General features: G+C 43.5%; 1 protein-coding gene across 2 annotated transcripts in view; it reads right to left on the bottom strand.

Annotated features, from left to right (window-relative positions):
* elfn2a (extracellular leucine-rich repeat and fibronectin type III domain containing 2a) overlaps window positions 1-22,173 on the bottom strand; it is a 260,192-nt gene that overhangs the window by 28,757 nt on the left and 209,262 nt on the right. Inside the window, exon 3 of one of the 2 annotated variants that reach the window (XM_037534276.1) lies at window positions 7,874-7,971. The exons of the other annotated variant lie outside the window; for it this stretch is intronic. The gene's annotated coding sequence lies outside the window, so the exon portion shown is untranslated. The remainder of the gene's footprint in view (window positions 1-7,873; window positions 7,972-22,173) is intronic. 2 annotated transcript variants of the gene reach the window in all.

The following is a 22,173-nucleotide window of genomic DNA, read 5'->3' as shown; positions in this document are numbered from 1 at the left end:
CAGTGTTAGACTGTGCTGATAGTGAACGGAGCTGATGTAGACGTGGAGAGAGGGGTCAGTGTTAAACTGTGTTGACTGTGAACGGAGTTGATGTAGATGTGGAGAGAGGGGTCAGTGTTAGACTGTGCTGATAGTGAACGGAGCTGATGTAGACGTGGCGAGAGGGGTCAGTGTTAGACTGTGCTGATAGTGAACGGAGCTGATGTAGACGTGGATAGAGGGGTCAGTGTTACACTGTGTTGACTGTGAACGGAGTTGATGTAGATGTGGAGAGAGCCGTCAGTGTTAGACTGTGCTGATAGTGAACGGAGCTGATGTTGACGTGGAGAGAGGGGTCAGTGTTAGACTGTGCTGATAGTGAACGGAGCTGATGTAGACGTGGAGAGAGGGGTCAGTGTTAAACTGTGCTGATAGTGAACGGAGCTGATGTAGACGTGGTTTAGCTGTGCTGTGCTTTGATGCAGTGCGCTCTCTCTGTGCTGTTGACACTCTCTGCTTTTGAATTATGTATTATTCTCTAAATCCTGGTGTATTAAATCTCAGCGTCAGCCCGATCAAGGTGGGCGTAGGGGACAGACTCTACATGCTGGAGAGGAACACAAACGCAAAGCTTTGAAAATAAAAAGCAGGTAAAAACACCTGAACACACACTGCGCAGCCAGGCTGGGAACACCTCACCATCTTTTAACATTTTCAAAATAATGTTTTCACTGTTGCTCTTCAGAGACAAGCCGTCTGTAATGGAACGACCTTTTGGTACTCCACTCTTCATCTCAATGAGCGAACAAATAAACAAACAAACAAACAAATAAATAAATGAATAAATAAACCGTGTTACCCTTTTTGTGTTTATTAGCTGTTGTTCTGTTATTTTTGTTGTTTTGTTGTTTTGTTGTTGTTGAGGAGTTCTGTTATTAAACTCTAACAATAAGAACAACAATAACATGATTATAACATCACAGGGGAGCGAGCACAGAGACGAGACAAGGCCAGAGCGGGCGATCACAGAGACGAGACAAGGCCAGAGAGAGCGATCACTGAGACGAGACAAGGCCAGAGCGGGCGATCACTGAGACGAGACAAGGCCAGAGAGAGCGATCACAGAGATGAGACAAGGCCAGAGAGAGTAAACACAGAGACGAGACAAGGCCAGAGAGAGCGATCACTGAGACGAGACAAGGCCAGAGAGAGCGATCACAGAGATGACAAGGCCAGAGAGAGCGATCCCTGAGACGAGACAAGGCCAGAGAGAGCGATCACAGAGATGACAAGGCCAGAGAGAGTAAACACAGAGACTAGACAAGGCCAGAGAGAGCGATCACAGAGATGAGACAAGGCCAGAGAGAGTAAACACAGAGACTAGACAAGGCCAGAGAGAGCGATCACAGAGATGAGACAAGGCCAGAGAGAGCGATCACAGAGATGAGACAAGGCCAGAGACAGCGATCACTGAGACGAGACAAGGCCAGAGTGAGCGATCACAGAGATGACAAGGCCAGAGAGAGTAAACACAGAGACTAGACAAGGCCAGAGAGAGCGATCACAGAGATGAGACAAGGCCAGAGAGAGCGATCACAGAGACGAGACAAGGCCAGAGGGGGCAATCACAAAAACAGGTCTAGGTCAAAGGGAACTATCCCAATGTTCACAACATTCCCAATGTTCACAGCATTCCCAATGTTCACAGCATTCCCAATGTTCACAGCATTCCCAGCGTTCATGCTCAGCATTAGCAGGTTATGGAAAGCTTCACACCAGAATCTTCAATACAGTCTAAACCATAAAATCACAGAATGAATGGAAGAGCCCGGAGGAGCATTCGCTCGTTTCCTGCAGTGTTTAAAGGAATTAAATTTATCTGGTGGGTGGGGGTGGGTGGGGGTGGGTGTGGGTGTGTGGGGGGGTGAATCACGTGCATGTGATGACTCGGGCTGCTGAGACGCTAATTGTGTAAATTTGGCTGCACCGTGATTAGACAGACAGCCAAGGAAGGAAGTGTTGGACACAGAGCAGACATGCTGCAGAAACACTCCCCCCACACGCCTCGGGAAGTGTGGAGCTGTCTGGAGTGGTTTTGGATCAGCAGGAGCGAGTGTGGGCTCCCGGTGACAGCCACCATGTGTTCCCTGGCAGGCCTCACAGAGGCCCTGCCCGGGCTTTCATGCTGCCGCCGAGTGCCAGCTCCAAGTACGTCTGAAATGTGTGCCAGGCCTGCTGCCTCCTCCTCTTCATCATCGCCACCGTCACGGCCAGGGCAGCTGCTCATTCATGACCCCATGAGTGCTGAGATTGTAGATCTGGACGGGTCATCCAGGGCCGGAGGAAACGATCCCTGCGTGACTCTTTATCCCCACGGGAGACAAAACACTCTAGGTGGTGGGAGGAACAGATGGTGGTCTGGGCTGGAGGGAAGGTTGAATGGTTCTCCAGAGCCCAACAGCCAGCTAATCTGCTGTTTGTTGTTGTTGTTTTTATTGCTATGTATTAAACTTTTTCTATACTATATTATTGTAATGTACCAGAAGGATTCAGACACTCGCTGCGGACAGCATCCTGAGCAGCTGCATCATCGCCTGGTTTGGGAATTGCACCGCCTCAGACCGCAAGGCCCTACAGCGTATAGTGCGGACAGCTGAGAAGATCACTGGGGTCTCTCTCCCCTCCATCATGGACATCTACACCCCACACTGAATCCGGAAAGCCACCAGCACTGTGGACGACCCCGTCCATCCCTCACATGGACTTTACTCACTGCTGCCGTCTGGCAGAAGGTACCGGAGCATCCGTGCCACCACTGCCAGACTCTACAACAGCTTTGATCCTCAAACGATCAGGTTTTTAAACTCACAAGGACTGAGATACCCCCACCCCACACACACACACACACACACACACACACACACACACACACACACACACACACACACACACACACACTCCACAAACACACACACACACACACAGCTCTTTTGATGCTCTACCTGCACTACCTGGTCATTGCTGCTACTCTGTGTTTTCACTGTTTACTCTGGTTTTTCTGCCTCAGTAGCTGCTGTGTTTGTCTGTCGTCTGACTGCGTGACTCTCAGATCACAGCAGGTTAATATCTCTGCTCCTTATTCCACGACCTCATGTCCAGAGTGAGTGCTGTGTCGGTGCTGCACTGTCTGGTCTCTTTACTGTGTCAAATGCGTCTAATGTCTGTCTAATTTATCATATTTATTGTTTCTAGTTTCATTTGTTTGCACACGATGTCTGCACGTTCACACTTTGTACTCTGTGTTCCTTGTTGGTCCGTGATGTTCCTGGAGGAACGGAATTTCACTCCACTGTGTACCTGTACAGAGACGGAATGACAATAAAAGCCTCTTGACTTGAAACAGAGAAGAAGAGGCTTTACTGGTAGAATCGGAGTTCAGGTTCGAGGTGAAAAACAAGCTTGGCTCAAATCCAGAAAAGACGGCCAGTACAAAGATACAAATACAACAGCAGGCAAACGATCCAAAAGGGTCAGGCTAAAGGGCAGAGCCAGGAAAACAGGCCAAAGGGCCTTAAACTGGAATATCACACACAATGGAACGCTCAGCAGATCTGTGCAGGACCTGGCAACTAGACTAAGCTAAATCACTACCAACATCACATGACAGGCAGACAGAATAGCACTCCGGTGAATGAGAGCGCTGATCGGATCTGCTGGGAAGGTCAGGAGTGATTTGGGTCACGTGATCTCCCAGAGGATTCTGGGAGATGGAGTCTGAGCGTGTCTCAGAGCCAGAGGGATGCATGACAAGTATACCCTATACTATATCCTCATAGTGTTCATTTACTGTTTGCATTTATGTTTTTATCGTTCATTTTGGCGAATGTATTTTTTCTTTCTTTATTATTTTCAGTATTTTATATATATATATATATATATATATATATATATATATATAGTCTACATAGTAATAAGTAACAAATTGTAACCTGGTTCTAATAATATTTAATAATTAAGGTTATTTATTTGCTTTGTCACTTCTCGTCTTGTTGCTCTTTTCATTGTTCCATTGTTATTTTCTAGATTCTGTATTTATTGTTTTATCCTATCTTCACTATTATTGATTTCATCGTTAGTTTTATCCTATTCAGTGGTTTTATTTACTTACTAATTTACTAATATTTACCCATTTTAATTTATTATTATTTAATTTATTACTAATCTGCCTGATAGTTTTATCTGGGTGTTCTTATTTGCATTATTGTTTTCTCATTTTTATTTCACTGTTTTAATGACAGTCATGATAATCAAAGGCGTGTCTTGTGTAAAGAGGCCATACGCTGTGAATGAGGGTCCGCCTCAATGTACTCCGAGTTTAAGTCACGGTTCCATGATTTGGGATCAACTTTTAAGACCAAATGCGTCACAAAATAGTCCCCAAAGAAAACAGATTTTTCCAGTTTTTCCACTATTTTCCATCATCAACATTCCATATTACCTCAGAAGACTATATCTGTGTTGTAGTCATGGCGACGCCTGGTCACCACCACTGTAATAAAAACCGATCTGAATGACTTTGTGTCCATTTCAACCACTGAATTATGTGAAAAAATTCTGCTGGAATTCCCCTTTAAGTGACATCACATTATTCCAGAGGGAATAAAAATCGACCCCAGGTGAAGCCCCCTAGACTGAGCCACTGAAAACGGCGGTACGGTTCTGCTGTGTTTAACAGTCTGACGCATCAGCGGCGCGATGCTGTGCTCCGGATAGACATCTGACGCAGTCTGATCCGTGTCTGCTGGTGAGCTATAGCGAGGAGCGCTGCTGTGGTGAGCGATGAGTCTCCAAGCTAACGCTGCAAGCCTTAGGAGATTTACTCAGCCTGCTTCTGAGAGCATGACATCATCGCCTGTCTCATTAAGAGAGGAGATTTATGAAGGTCAGGGTATGGTGGGGGTGGGATGGGGCAGTGGGTGTCTAAGAGAGAGCGTGAGTGAGTGAGGGAGAGAGAGAGAGAGAGAGAGAGAGAGAGAGAGAGAGAGAGAGAGAGATTAAGAACCAACATGCACAAAAACTGAATATGACACGGATACTTTCATACTGTAGTGACCCAGCAACCACATACCATCTCTGGCCACTTTATCAGAAACCCATCCCCTGTAGCTCTTAAAATAATTGTTTCTAATAAAGTGGCCAGTTAGTAGAAGCAGAAGGTGGGTGTTTCTAATAAAGTGGCCAGTTAGTGGAAGCACAAGGTAGGTGTTTCTAATAAAGTGGCCAGTTAGTGGAAGCACAAGGTGGGTGTTTCTAATAAAGTGGCCAGTTAGTGGAAGCACAAGGTAGGTGTTTCTAATAAAGTGGCCAGTTAGTGGAAGCACAAGGTGGGTGTTTCTAATGAAGTGGCCAGTTAGTGGAAGCACAAGGTGGGTGTTTCTAATAAAGTGGCCAGTTAGTGGAAGCACAAGGTGGGTGTTTCTAATAAAGTGGCCAGTGAGTGGAAGCACAAGGTAGGTGTTTCTGATAAAGTGGCCAGTTAATGGAAGCACAAGGTAGGTGTTTCTAATAAAGTGGCCTGTAGAAGGCATAAGTGGCCACCTGGTAAGGCAGAAGTCATCATCTTTTGATCTAAACCCATGTTCATTTGAACCAGGGCTATCGATCCACTTATTGACCGCACGACTGCGAGACCACAGGCACTGCGACACAACTCCATATCACAGTAGTTAAGAAGGAAAACTCATGCAAATTCCTTCCTCGTGCCATAGATCACACGCGGCTGATCTTGTTTAACGTCCACCATCCTGCTGACTTTAATTCCAGCCTTAATCTTTCTCGCCTGCTCCAACTAATCGATGCCTTCAGGAAAGTCTAGAACAGACGGACCAGGTGTGACAGACATGTAATTAAGTTCCATACGGTGGTGGTAGATCTCAAGAAGCGGGGTTGGGTTTTACTGCTGTAGATGATCATGTTGTACAATCCAACAAAACCTTTGGCCAAATCCTCTCTTAATCAGTCACAGCTGTTCCAACTGATCAACATCTGTAGAGAGCCTTATTAACCCTCTGGGGTCCACAAACTCGCCCATGCCTCAAATTCTCTGTCTGTATCTGTATGTGTACAAACATATCTGTATCTATATTTTTGTGAAGATCCAGCTCAGAAATCCAGTTCAAACCCGTCCTGAATCCGTAGAGCTGCCCTTTCCATTCCATCTCATCCCGAGATCATATGAGACTCACATCCGGAGTTATGAGCCTATGAAGAGGGCCTGTTTTATTATGTTTCAAACACGTTGGGAAAAAATTGCAGTAACCTCTTAAAATGGGTGGTTCTCTTTGAAAATGGCCCTGAATAGCACCAAAAGGGGATCTTCTATGGTGACAAGCTTGACATTGTAATAATAGCCGAACCCCTTTTGATGCTATATAGAACCATTTTCAAAAAACATTCTATATAGGACCTCGTATAACACATCCTCCATCAGACTGAAAACCCATTTCTTCATGCAGATGGTTCTTCAAGGGTACTTCAGTAAAGAAATCGGTACTAAATAGAACCATGAACACTCAAATGAGTCTACAAGACGGTACTTGTCTGACTGCATTGTGCCGAGTGTAAAGTTTGGTGGAGGGGGGATCATGGTGTGGGGTGTGTTTCAGGAGTTGGGCTCGGCCCCTTAGTTCCAGTGAAAGGAACTCTTAAAGCTTCAGCACCGAGAGATTTTGGACAATTTCACGCTCCCAACTTTGTGGGAACAGTTTGGGGACGGCCCCTTCCTGCTCCAACATGACTGAGCACCAGTGCACAAAGCAGGTCCATAAAGACGTGGATGAGCCAGTTTGGTGTGGAAGAACTTGACTGGCCTGCACAGAGTCCTGACCTCAACCCCATAGAACAACTTTGGGATAAATTAGAGTGGAGACTGTGAGCCAGGCCTTCTCGTCCAACATCAGTGTCTGACCTCACAAAGGCGCTTCTGGAAGAACGGTCAGAAATTCCCATAAACACTCCTAACCCTTGTGGAAAGCCTTCCCAGAAGAGCTGAAGCTGTTATAGCTGCAAAGGGTGGGCCGACATCATATTAAACCCTATGGATTAAGAATGGGACGTCACTCCAGTTCATATGCGTGTGAAGCCAGATGAGAGAATACTTTTGGAAATATAGTGTAAGTGTTATACGTCACTGCTGTCGGATCAAAACCTCGTATCTCCAAAGACGGAGATGGAGTGAGCTCACGTTCTGCCTTGGGTGGCGAGCGGAGACGCCGGGTGAGGAAAAGAGCGAGAGGACGCTCACAACATCTGAAAGAGTGAACAGAAAACCATCTCTCACTTTCTCTTACCCTCACTCAGTTACAGTTACTGGGTAATTTGAGGACTTGAGTAATCAAAAATGTAATTTGGAATAAATCAGCAAGCAAAATTTATTTATATAGCGCTTTTTACAACAGGTGTTGTCACAAAGCAGCTTTACAGAACAATCAGTATTACAGAGAGAAGAGAAAAGAAGAAAGAAAATCCGGGTCCGAGCCCCCATGAGCGTCGCCAGCGGCGACGGTGGCAAGGAAAAACTCCCTTAAAGAGGAAGAAACCTTGAGAGGAACCAAGACTCAGAAGGGGAACCCGTCCTCCTCTGGTCGACACCGGATAGCAAACATTATTAGTATGAAGTTTTATAGTAAAGTGGGAAAAGAAAGATCTGAGGGTGAGGACTGCACAGCGCTGTGCAGCAAGAAGCTCATAAATCGTACTTGGAGTGCTAGTATTGAGAGAAAACGTGAGCTGTCATTTCAGATTGGCCTCCTGGACCAAATCGCAGACCCACCACTGCTAGGAAGTTTTTTGACCACCAAATTACAGGACTAAAGTTAGACTGATGCTGACTGACCTTCCCTCAGGCTCCCTCAGCAGAGTGTAAATCCCAGGGCTGGGCATCAAAGGAAACCTTCGGTTTGATCTCCACTAGGACATTGTGAGCCAGGCCAACTGTAAAAAACCCAAAAACATCAGGGTTAAAACCAGCCTATACATTATACCTCCCACAGTCGCTTCTACTGTTTAACTTAAAAAGCTCTATAATGTTCATATGATCCACACAGTCGCTCTGACAGTCTGTAAAACACTACAGGAAGCGTAGGGGGCGATACGGCTTCTACTGTTTCATTTAAAAAGCTCTATAATGTTCATATGATCCACACAGTCGCTCTGACAGTCTGTAAAACACTACAGGAAGCGTAGGGGGCGCTACGGCTTCTACTGTTACATTTAAAAAGCTCTATAATGTTCATATGATCCACACAGTCACTCTGACAGACTGTAATACACTACAGGAAGCGTAGGGGGCGATACGGCTTCTACTGTTTCATTTAAAAAGCTCTATAATGTTCATATGATCCACACAGTCGCTCTGACAGACTGTAATACACTACAGGAAGCGTAGGGGGCGATACGGCTTCTACTGTTTCATTTAAAAAGCTCTATAATGTTCATATGATCCACACAGTCGCTCTGACAGACTGTAATACACTACAGGAAGCGTAGGGGGCGATACGGCTTCTACTGTTTCATTTAAAAAGCTCTATAATGTTCATATGATCCACACAGTCGCTCTGACAGACTGCAATACACTACAGGAAGCGTAGGGGGCGATACGGCTTCTACTGTTTCATTTAAAAAGCTCTATAATGTTCATATGATCCACACAGTCGCTCTGACAGACTGTAATACACTACAGGAAGCGTAGGGGGCGATACGGCTTCTACTGTTTCATTTAAAAAGCTCTATAATGTTCATATGATCCACACAGTCGCTCTGACAGACTGTAATACACTACAGGAAGCGTAGGGGGCGATACGGCTTCTACTGTTTCATTTAAAAAGCTCTATAATGTTCATATGATCCACACAGTCGCTCTGACAGACTGTAATACACTACAGGAAGCGTAGGGGGCGATACGGCTTCTACTGTTTCATTTAAAAAGCTCAATAATGTTCATATGATCCACACAGTCGCTCTGACAGACTGTAATACACTACAGGAAGCGTAGGGGGCGATACGGCTTCTACTGTTTCATTTAAAAAGCTCTATAATGTTCATATGATCCATACAGTCGCTCCGACAGACTGTAATACACTACAGGAAGCGTAGGGGGCGATACGGCTTCTACTGTTTCATTTAAAAAGCTCTATAATGTTCATATGATCCACACAGTCGCTCTGACAGACTGTAATACACTACAGGAAGCGTAGGGGGCGATACGGCTTCTACTGTTTCATTTAAAAAGCTCTATAATGTTCATATGATCCACACAGTCGCTCTGACAGACTGTAATACACTACAGGAAGCGTAGGGGGCGATACGGCTTCTACTGTTTCATTTAAAAAGCTCTATAATGTTCATATGATCCACACAGTCACTCTGACAGACTGTAATACACTACAGGAAGCGTAGGGGGCGATACGGCTTCTACTGCTTCATTTAAAAAGCTCTATAATGTTCATATGATCCACACAGTCGCTCTGACAGACTGTAATACACTACAGGAAGCGTAGGGGGCGATACGGCTTCTACTGTTTCATTTAAAAAGCTCTATAATGTTCATATGATCCACACATTCGCTCTGACAGACTGTAATACACTACAGGAAGCGTAGGGGGCGATACGGCTTCTACTGTTTCATTTAAAAAGCTCTATAATGTTCATATGATCCACACAGTCGCTCTGACAGACTGTAATACACTACAGGAAGCGTACGGGGGCGATACGGCTTCTACTGCTTCATTTAAAAAGCTCTATAATGTTCATATGATCCACACAGTCGCTCTGACAGACTGTAATACACTACAGGAAGCGTAGGGGGCGATACGGCTTCTACTGTTTCATTTAAAAAGCTCTATAATGTTCATATGATCCACACAGTCGCTCTGACAGACTGTAATACACTACAGGAAGCGTAGGGGGCGATACGGCTTCTACTGTTTCATTTAAAAAGCTCTATAATGTTCATATGATCCACACAGTCGCTCTGACAGACTGTAATACACTACAGGAAGCGTAGGGGGCGATACGGCTTCTACTGTTTCATTTAAAAAGCTCTATAATGTTCATATGATCCACACAGTCGCTCTGACAGACTGTAATACACTACAGGAAGCGTAGGGGGCGATACGGCTTCTACTGTTTCATTTAAAAAGCTCTATAATGTTCATATGATCCACACAGTCGCTCTGACAGACTGTAATACACTACAGGAAGCGTAGGGGGCGATACGGCTTCTACTGTTTCATTTAAAAAGCTCTATAATGTTCATATGATCCACACAGTCGCTCTGACAGACTGTAATACACTACAGGAAGCGTAGGGGGCGATAGGGCTTCTACTGTTTAACTTAAAAAGCTACTGTTTCATTTTGCTTACTCGAATAATAATTAATTGACTTGTAGAAACATTTGATATAGATGCAGATCCACTCCAAATGCAGCCAAAAGGCCTCAGCAAAACTAGAAATAAATACACAGCTTAGACGACCTCACAGGGCCAAACTGGGGTCGAAGTCGCCACTGATGCTTTGGTGCTGTTCAGAATTCTGGCTGTTATGCTGCTTTTGCCTCTGTGTTTTTGTGTATGCATGTCTGAGTGTCTGGAAAGCTCCCGAAGCTGCCATTCTCATTCTCAAACATGACCTGGAGCATTACGAGCTAATTAACAAATAACGTGCCATTTTGATTTCAGCACCGCTACTAATTAGTAAAGGAACGAGCTGCGGAATCTCCACTGAACTGGATAACGCTCCACAAATGAACTGGATCACTTTTCAGGAACGCTGCGCATTCATTACATCAAATAGTGGACAGTGCTATGGTCACTCATTCGCTAACCTTCGCTAACACTCTGTCTTTCTGTCTTATAGTGAATCCATTCAAAACGTAAGTCTTGGATCTTCTTAGAATTAAACAACCATTTACTCCTTAACTGGACGAAAGCCAGAGACGGCCTTTAGTGTCGGTCAAATTATTGATGTTTTTATTTTTTTTAGAATATATTTGTGAGAAACTTAGATAGGCACAATACAGGATAGCCAATCAAAACAGAGCTCATTTACATTCATCACTCAATGTATTTGCTGTATAAAACACCCTAGCGATCACCATAGAAACCACAATAATCAGGGAACAACACCCTAGGAACCACATGGGATACCATAGCAATCAGCTAGTGAAACCCTACAACCACCTAGACCACCATAGGGACCACCTGGCAACACCCTAGCAACCACCAGTGGAATACCACTAAAATACTATAACAACTGCCCGGCAACACCCTGGCAATCACCTTGAATACCACTAAAATACCATCGTAACTGCCTGGCAACACCCTAGATACCACCTGGAATACCACTAAAATACTATAACAGCTGCATGGCAACAACCTAGCAACCATCTGGAAATGGCTTAATCTGTGCAGTCAGGCTGCATTTTCTTCAGCAGATGCACTTTTCTAGTTACTGATTAAAATAACAGCTTGGATCACTTTGTGAATGAGGCACAATACAGGACGGCCAATCAGAAAAGAGCTCATTTACATATATCAGTCTTAAAGACAAACACCCTGTTTAATTGTAAGGGATAAACCGGGGCTGGAAAATGACCATGTAGCAATTAATAATGACCCTTTTGATACATAAACTTAATGACAAGTGGAGCTCAGAGAAATACTGAATTACAAGGATGTGAGACACGTATGTTGTTATGATTCGCCATCATCTATAAACATGGACTGAAGGACATCAGCACAGCTACCCAGAGCAGCAGCCAGACCGAGGCCTGAAGCTGAACATTAGCCTGTTTGTCAGGTTAGAGGTTCATTCAGGGGCTGTAGTCCTGAAGCTCATTTCTCTGTTTATTATTGACGGTTTCAAAGCCGATTGTTTGTAGGAAGACTGTTTAGGGGTTAACTGCCGCACTGACCCGAGAAAAATAACAAGCTGTCAGAAGAAACGCCAATAAACCAATAATCAATAACACAAATACAGCCAGAGAGCATCTGAAATCCATTACAACACACGCAGGTGTGTCCCCATCTTCATAGATTAGCACTGAAAAGTCGCCAGCTATAATAAACAAATCGCTGCTGTCAGATCAAAACCTCGTATCCCCAAAACGGTAACTTTACAGGAGGAGGAAAAAACCGGCCTTATTTTTAATGTAAGTCAATGGAACCAGACGTCTTTCAAAGCCATTCTGGGCCGTTTCTGTTGGTCTGTTCATCATGAAATTTACACACAGTATAAAGAAAAAGAGGCTTTTTCAAATCATATAAAAAACTGAAAAACGACAAAAATGGAGATGCAAGGATTTATTCCCACAGCAGCGACGAGCTGCAACTCTACATGAACTCTTTCTGCATCAAGCGGTGGAGGCAGACTATTTTATTACAGTCTTGATTTACATCTGCTGGTTCTTAACGTACAAAAATTCAGACGTCCAGGATCGAGAGGCAATACTTCCTGGAGATGCACTGATATTTCACATATTGTTATGTTTATTCTCTGAAAACTTCATTTAAACAAAACATCAGTTCAGAAACACAATGTGTGGTGACGTGTACTATTAGATTTTACACTGTGTGTAAATAATGTATACAATAACATATAATTTAATAACATGTAATTATAAAGCAAATATAATGAGGCTGTGTTAAAAACAGGATGTTTTGCGAAAAGGATTTGAGAAAGAAATGAAACATATTCTCCCTCTGCTGGAAAAAGCCACAGGAAAGCAAGTAAAGATTTATCAGCGCGGTTTCTGGGACAGCACATAAAGCTTTTAAACACTGGCCTTTGAAAGCATTACGATAACTCATAATTCATAAAAAATACACAGTTCAGATGTGCGGGTGGGTTACCAGCCCACTCTGAGAGCAGCTGTTTGCTCAGAGGCTGTCAGTACTTTCAAATATATATATAAGGTGCTTATTCAGAGCCACAAACACAGTCGCTCTGACAGACTGTAATACACTACAGGAAGCGTAGGGGGCGATACGGCTTCTACTGTTTCATTTAAAAAGCTCTATAATGTTCATATGATCCACACAGTCACTCTGACAGACTGTAATACACTACAGGAAGCGTAGGGGGCGATACGGCTTCTACTGTTTCATTTAAAAAGCTCTATAATGTTCATATGATCCACACAGTCGCTCTGACAGACTGTGATACACTACAGGAAGCGTAGGGGGCGATACGGCTTCTACTGTTTCATTTAAAAAGCTCTATAATGTTCATATGATCCACACAGTCCCCCTGACAGACTGTAATACACTACAGGAAGCGTAGGGGGCGATACGGCTTCTACTGTTTCATTTAAAAAGCTCTATAATGTTCATATGATCCACACAGTCGCTCTGACAGACTGTAATACACTACAGGAAGCGTAGGGGGCGATACGGCTTCTACTGTTTCATTTAAAAAGCTCTATAATGTTCATATGATCCACACAGTCGCTCTGACAGACTGTAATACACTACAGGAAGCGTAGGGGGCGATACGGCTTCTACTGTTTCATTTAAAAAGCTCTATAATGTTCATATGATCCACACAGTCACTCTGACAGACTGTAATACCCTACAGGAAGCGTAGGGGGCGATACGGCTTCTACTGTTTCATTTAAAAAGCTCTATAATGTTCATATGATCCACACAGTCGCTCTGACAGACTGTAATACACTACAGGAAGCGTAGGGGGCGATACAGCTTCTACTGTTTCATTTAAAAAGCTCTATAATGTTCATATGATCCACACAGTCGCTCTGACAGACTGTAATACACTACAGGAAGCGTAGGGGGCGATACGGCTTCTACTGTTTCATTTAAAAAGCTCTATAATGTTCATATGATCCACACAGTCGCTCTGACAGACTGTAATACACTACAGGAAGCGTAGGGGGCGATACGGCTTCTACTGTTTCATTTAAAAAGCTCTATAATGTTCATATGATCCACACAGTCGCTCTGACAGACTGTAATACACTACAGAAAGCGTAGGGGGCGATACGGCTTCTACTGTTTCATTTAAAAAACTCTATAATGTTCCTATGATCCACACAGTCGCTCTGACAGACTGTAATACAGTACAGGAAGCGTAGGGGGCGATACGGCTTCTACTGTTTCATTTAAAAAGCTCTATAATGTTCATATGATCCACACAGTCACTCTGACAGACTGTAATACACTACAGGAAGCGTAGGGGGCGATACGGCTTCTACTGTTTCATTTAAAAAGCTCTATAATGTTCATATGATCCACACAGTCACTCTGACAGACTGTAATACACTACAGGAAGCGTAGGGGGCGATACGGCTTCTACTGTTTCATTTAAAAAGCTCTATAATGTTCATATGATCCACACAGTCGCTCTGACAGACTGTTATAAACTACAGGAAGCGTAGGGGGCGATACGGCTTCTACTGTTTCATTTAAAAAGCTCTATAATGTTCATATGATCCACACAGTCGCTCTGACAGACTGTAATACACTACAGGAAGCGTAGGGGGCGATACGGCTTCTACTGTTTCATTTAAAAAGCTCTATAATGTTCATATGATCCACACAGTTGCTCTGACAGACTGTAATACACTACAGGAAGCGTAGGGGGCGATACGGCTTCTACTGTTTCATTTAAAAAGCTCTATAATGTTCATATGATCCACACAGTCGCTCTGACAGACTGTAATACACTACAGGAAGCGTAGGGGGCGATACGGCTTCTACTGTTTCATTTAAAAAGCTCTATAATGTTCATATGATCCACACAGTCGCTCTGACAGACTGCAATACACTACAGGAAGCGTAGGGGGCGATACGGCTTCTACTGTTTCATTTAAAAAGCACTATAATGTTCATATGATCCACACAGTCACTCTGACAGACTGTAATACACTACAGGAAGCGTAGGGGGCGATACGGCTTCTACTGTTTCATTTAAAAAGCTGTATAATGTTCATATGATCCACACAGTCGCTCTGACAGACTGTAATACACTACAGGAAGCGTAGGGGGCGATACGGCTTCTACTGTTTCATTTAAAAAGCTCTATAATGTTCATATGATCCACACAGTCGCTCTGACAGACTGTGATACACTACAGGAAGCGTAGGGGGCGATACGGCTTCTACTGTTTCATTTAAAAAGCTCTATAATGTTCATATGATCCACACAGTCGCTCTGACAGACTGTAATACACTACAGGAAGCGTAGGGGGCGATACGGCTTCTACTGTTTCATTTAAAAAGCTCTATAATGTTCATATGATCCACACAGTCGCTCTGACAGACTGTAATACACTACAGGAAGCGTAGGGGGCGATACGGCTTCTACTGTTTCATTTAAAAAGCTCTATAACGTTCATATGATCCACACAGTCGCTCTGACAGACTGTAATACACTACAGGAAGCGTAGGGGGCGATACGGCTTCTACTGTTTCATTTAAAAAGCTCTATAATGTTCATATGATCCACACAGTCGCTCTGACAGACTGTAATACACTACAGGAAGCTTAGGGGGCGATACGGCTTCTACTGTTTCATTTAAAAAGCTCTATAATGTTCATATGATCCACACAGTCACTCTGACAGACTGTAATACACTACAGGAAGCGTAGGGGGCGATACGGCTTCTACTGTTTCATTTAAAAAGCTCTATAATGTTCATATGATCCACACAGTCACTCTGACAGACTGTAATACACTACAGGAAGCGTAGGGGGCGATACAGCTTCTACTGTTTCATTTAAAAAGCTCTATAATGTTCATATGATCCACACAGTCGCTCTGACAGACTGTAATACACTACAGGAAGCGTAGGGGGCGATACGGCTTCTACTGTTTCATTTAAAAAGCTCTATAATGTTCATATGATCCACACAGTCGCTTTGACAGACTGTAATACACTACAGGAAGCGTAGGGGGCGATACGGCTTCTACTGTTTCATTTAAAAAGCTCTATAATGTTCATATGATCCACACATTCGCTCTGACGGACTGTAATACACTACAGGAAGCGTAGGGGGCGATACGGCTTCTACTGTTTCATTTATAAAGCTCTATAATGTTCATATGATCCACACAGTCGCTCTGACAGACTGTAATACACTACAGGAAGCGTAGGGGGCGATACGGCTTCTACTGTTTCATTTAAAAAACTCTATAATGTTCCTATGATCCACACAGTCGCTCTGACAGACTGTAATACAGTACAGGAAGCGTAGGGGGCGATACGGCTTCTACTGTTTCATTTAAAAAGCTCTATAATGTTCATATGATCCACACAGTCACTCTGACAGACTGTAATACACTACAGGAAGCGTAGGGGGCGATACGGCTTCTACTGTTTCATTTAAAAAGCTCTATAATGTTCATATGATCCACACAGTCGCTCTGACAGACTGTAATACACTACAGGAAGCGTAGGGGGCGATACGGCTTCTACTGTTTCATTTAAAAAGCTCTATAATGTTCATATGATCCACACAGTCGCTCTGACAGACTGTAATACACTACAGGAAGCGTAGGGGGCGATACGGCTTCTACTGTTTCATTTAAAAAGCTCTATAATGTTCATATGATCCACACAGTCGCTCTGACAGACTGTAATACACTACAGGAAGCGTAGGGGGCGATACGGCTTCTACTGTTTCATTTAAAAAGCTCTATAATGTTCATATGATCCACACAGTCGCTCTGACAGACTGTAATACACTACAGGAAGCGTAGGGGGCGATACGGCTTCTACTGTTTCATTTAAAAAGCTCTATAATGTTCATATGATCCACACAGTCGCTCTGACAGACTGTAATACACTACAGGAAGCGTAGGGGGCGATACGGCTTCTACTGTTTCATTTAAAAAGCTCTATAATGTTCATATGATCCACACAGTCGCTCTGACAGACTGTAATACACTACAGGAAGCGTAGGGGGCGATACGGCTTCTACTGTTTCATTTAAAAAGCTCTATAATGTTCATATGATCCACACAGTCGCTCTGACAGACTGTAATACACTACAGGAAGCGTAGGGGGCGATACGGCTTCTACTGTTTCATTTAAAAAGCTCTATAATGTTCATATGATCCACACAGTCGCTCTGACAGACTGTAATACACTACAGGAAGCGTAGGGGGCGATACGGCTTCTACTGTTTCATTTAAAAAGCTCTATAATGTTCATATGATCCACACAGTCGCTCTGACAGACTGTAATACACTACAGGAAGCGTAGGGGGCGATACGGCTTCTACTGTTTCATTTAAAAAGCTCTATAATGTTCATATGATCCACACAGTCGCTCTGACAGACTGTAATACACTACAGGAAGCGTAGGGGGCGATACGGCTTCTACTGTTTCATTTAAAAAGCTCTATAATGTTCATATGATCCACACAGTCGCTCTGACAGACTGTAATACACTACAGGAAGCGTAGGGGGCGATACGGCTTCTACTGTTTCATTTAAAAAGCTCTATAATGTTCATATGATCCACACAGTCGCTCTGACAGACTGTAATACACTACAGGAAGCGTAGGGGGCGATACGGCTTCTACTGTTTCATTTAAAAAGCTCTATAATGTTCATATGATCCACACAGTCGCTCTGACAGACTGTAATACACTACAGGAAGCGTAGGGGGCGATACGGCTTCTACTGTTTCATTTAAAAAGCTCTATAATGTTCATATGATCCACACAGTCGCTCTGACAGACTGTAATACACTACAGGAAGCGTAGGGGGCGATACGGCTTCTACTGTTTCATTTAAAAAGCTCTATAATGTTCATATGATCCACACAGTCACTCTGACAGACTGTAATACACTACAGGAAGCGTAGGGGGCGATACGGCTTCTACTGTTTCATTTAAAAAGCTCTATAATGTTCATATGATCCACACAGTCGCTCTGACAGACTGTAATACACTACAGGAAGCGTAGGGGGCGATACGGCTTCTACTGTTTCATTTAAAAAGCTCTATAATGTTCATATGATCCACACAGTCGCTCTGACAGACTGTAATACACTACAGGAAGCGTAGGGGGCGATACGGCTTCTACTGTTTCATTTAAAAAGCTCTATAATGTTCATATGATCCACACAGTCGCTCTGACAGACTGTAATACACTACAGGAAGCGTAGGGGGCGATACGGCTTCTACTGTTTCATTTAAAAAGCTCTATAATGTTCATATGATCCACACAGTCGCTCTGACAGACTGTAATACACTACAGGAAGCGTAGGGGGCGATACGGCTTCTACTGTTTCATTTAAAAAGCTCTATAATGTTCATATGATCCACACAGTCGCTCTGACAGACTGTAATACACTACAGGAAGCGTAGGGGGCGATACGGCTTCTACTGTTTCATTTAAAAAGCTCTATAATGTTCATATGATCCACACAGTCGCTCTGACAGACTGTAATACACTACAGGAAGCGTAGGGGGCGATACGGCTTCTACTGTTTCATTTAAAAAGCTCTATAATGTTCATATGATCCACACAGTCGCTCTGACAGACTGTAATACACTACAGGAAGCGTAGGGGGCGATACGGCTTCTACTGTTTCATTTAAAAAGCTCTATAATGTTCATATGATCCACACAGTCGCTCTGACAGACTGTAATACACTACAGGAAGCGTAGGGGGCGATACGGCTTCTACTGTTTCATTTAAAAAGCTCTATAATGTTCATATGATCCACACAGTCGCTCTGACAGACTGTAATACACTACAGGAAGCGTAGGGGGCGATACGGCTTCTACTGTTTCATTTAAAAAGCTCTATAATGTTCATATGATCCACACAGTCGCTCTGACAGACTGTAATACACTACAGGAAGCGTAGGGGGCGATACGGCTTCTACTGTTTCATTTAAAAAGCTCTATAATGTTCATATGATCCACACAGTCGCTCTGACAGACTGTAATACACTACAGGAAGCGTAGGGGGCGATACGGCTTCTACTGTTTCATTTAAAAAGCTCTATAATGTTCATATGATCCACACAGTCGCTCTGACAGACTGTAATACACTACAGGAAGCGTAGGGGGCGATACGGCTTCTACTGTTTCATTTAAAAAGCTCTATAATGTTCATATGATCCACACAGTCGCTCTGACAGACTGTAATACACTACAGGAAGCGTAGGGGGCGATACGGCTTCTACTGTTTCATTTAAAAAGCTCTATAATGTTCATATGATCCACACAGTCGCTCTGACAGACTGTAATACACTACAGGAAGCGTAGGGGGCGATACGGCTTCTACTGTTTCATTTAAAAAGCTCTATAATGTTCATATGATCCACACAGTCGCTCTGACAGACTGTAATACACTACAGGAAGCGTAGGGGGCGATACGGCTTCTACTGTTTCATTTAAAAAGCTCTATAATGTTCATATGATCCACACAGTCGCTCTGACAGACTGTAATACACTACAGGAAGCGTAGGGGGCGATACGGCTTCTACTGTTTCATTTAAAAAGCTCTATAATGTTCATATGATCCACACAGTCGCTCTGACAGACTGTAATACACTACAGGAAGCGTAGGGGGCGATACGGCTTCTACTGTTTCATTTAAAAAGCTCTATAATGTTCATATGATCCACACAGTCGCTCTGACAGACTGTAATACACTACAGGAAGCGTAGGGGGCGATACGGCTTCTACTGTTTCATTTAAAAAGCTCTATAATGTTCATATGATCCACACAGTCGCTCTGACAGACTGTAATACACTACAGGAAGCGTAGGGGGCGATACGGCTTCTACTGTTTCATTTAAAAAGCTCTATAATGTTCATATGATCCACACAGTCGCTCTGACAGACTGTAATACACTACAGGAAGCGTAGGGGGCGATACGGCTTCTACTGTTTCATTTAAAAAGCTCTATAATGTTCATATGATCCACACAGTCGCTCTGACAGACTGTAATACACTACAGGAAGCGTAGGGGGCGATACGGCTTCTACTGTTTCATTTAAAAAGCTCTATAATGTTCATATGATCCACACAGTCGCTCTGACAGACTGTAATACACTACAGGAAGCGTAGGGGGCGATACGGCTTCTACTGTTTCATTTAAAAAGCTCTATAATGTTCATATGATCCACACAGTCGCTCTGACAGACTGTAATACACTACAGGAAGCGTAGGGGGCGATACGGCTTCTACTGTTTCATTTAAAAAGCTCTATAATGTTCATATGATCCACACAGTCGCTCTGACAGACTGTAATACACTACAGGAAGCGTAGGGGGCGATACGGCTTCTACTGTTTCATTTAAAAAGCTCTATAATGTTCATATGATCCACACAGTCGCTCTGACAGACTGTAATACACTACAGGAAGCGTAGGGGGCGATACGGCTTCTACTGTTTCATTTAAAAAGCTCTATAATGTTCATATGATCCACACAGTCGCTCTGACAGACTGTAATACACTACAGGAAGCGTAGGGGGCGATACGGCTTCTACTGTTTCATTTAAAAAGCTCTATAATGTTCATATGATCCACACAGTCGCTCTGACAGACTGTAATACACTACAGGAAGCGTAGGGGGCGATACGGCTTCTACTGTTTCATTTAAAAAGCTCTATAATGTTCATATGATCCACACAGTCGCTCTGACAGACTGTAATACACTACAGGAAGCGTAGGGGGCGATACGGCTTCTACTGTTTCATTTAAAAAGCTCTATAATGTTCATATGATCCACACAGTCGCTCTGACAGACTGTAATACACTACAGGAAGCGTAGGGGGCGATACGGCTTCTACTGTTTCATTTAAAAAGCTCTATAATGTTCATATGATCCACACAGTCGCTCTGACAGACTGTAATACACTACAGGAAGCGTAGGGGGCGATACGGCTTCTACTGTTTCATTTAAAAAGCTCTATAATGTTCATATGATCCACACAGTCGCTCTGACAGACTGTAATACACTACAGGAAGCGTAGGGGCGATACGGCTTCTACTGTTTCATTTAAAAAGCTCTATAATGTTCATATGATCCACACAGTCGCTCTGACAGACTGTAATACACTACAGGAAGCGTAGGGGGCGATACGGCTTCTACTGTTTCATTTAAAAAGCTCTATAATGTTCATATGATCCACACAGTCGCTCTGACAGACTGTAATACACTACAGGAAGCGTAGGGGGCGATACGGCTTCTACTGTTTCATTTAAAAAGCTCTATAATGTTCATATGATCCACACAGTCGCTCTGACAGACTGTAATACACTACAGGAAGCGTAGGGGGCGATACGGCTTCTACTGTTTCATTTAAAAAGCTCTATAATGTTCATATGATCCACACAGTCGCTCTGACAGACTGTAATACACTACAGGAAGCGTAGGGGGCGATACGGCTTCTACTGTTTCATTTAAAAAGCTCTATAATGTTCATATGATCCACACAGTCGCTCTGACAGACTGTAATACACTACAGGAAGCGTAGGGGGCGATACGGCTTCTACTGTTTCATTTAAAAAGCTCTATAATGTTCATATGATCCACACAGTCGCTCTGACAGACTGTAATACACTACAGGAAGCGTAGGGGGCGATACGGCTTCTACTGTTTCATTTAAAAAGCTCTATAATGTTCATATGATCCACACAGTCGCTCTGACAGACTGTAATACACTACAGGAAGCGTAGGGGGCGATACGGCTTCTACTGTTTCATTTAAAAAGCTCTATAATGTTCATATGATCCACACAGTCGCTCTGACAGACTGTAATACACTACAGGAAGCGTAGGGGGCGATACGGCTTCTACTGTTTCATTTAAAAAGCTCTATAATGTTCATATGATCCACACAGTCGCTCTGACAGACTGTAATACACTACAGGAAGCGTAGGGGGCGATACGGCTTCTACTGTTTCATTTAAAAAGCTCTATAATGTTCATATGATCCACACAGTCGCTCTGACAGACTGTAATACACTACAGGAAGCGTAGGGGGCGATACGGCTTCTACTGTTTCATTTAAAAAGCTCTATAATGTTCATATGATCCACACAGTCGCTCTGACAGACTGTAATACACTACAGGAAGCGTAGGGGGCGATACGGCTTCTACTGTTTCATTTAAAAAGCTCTATAATGTTCATATGATCCACACAGTCGCTC

Source organism: Pygocentrus nattereri, chromosome 25 (genome assembly GCF_015220715.1).
Source record: "Pygocentrus nattereri isolate fPygNat1 chromosome 25, fPygNat1.pri, whole genome shotgun sequence".
NCBI lineage: Eukaryota > Metazoa > Chordata > Actinopteri > Characiformes > Serrasalmidae > Pygocentrus > Pygocentrus nattereri.
Note: the sequence above shows the minus strand (reverse complement) of the source record. Positions and strands in the feature narration are given on the sequence as shown.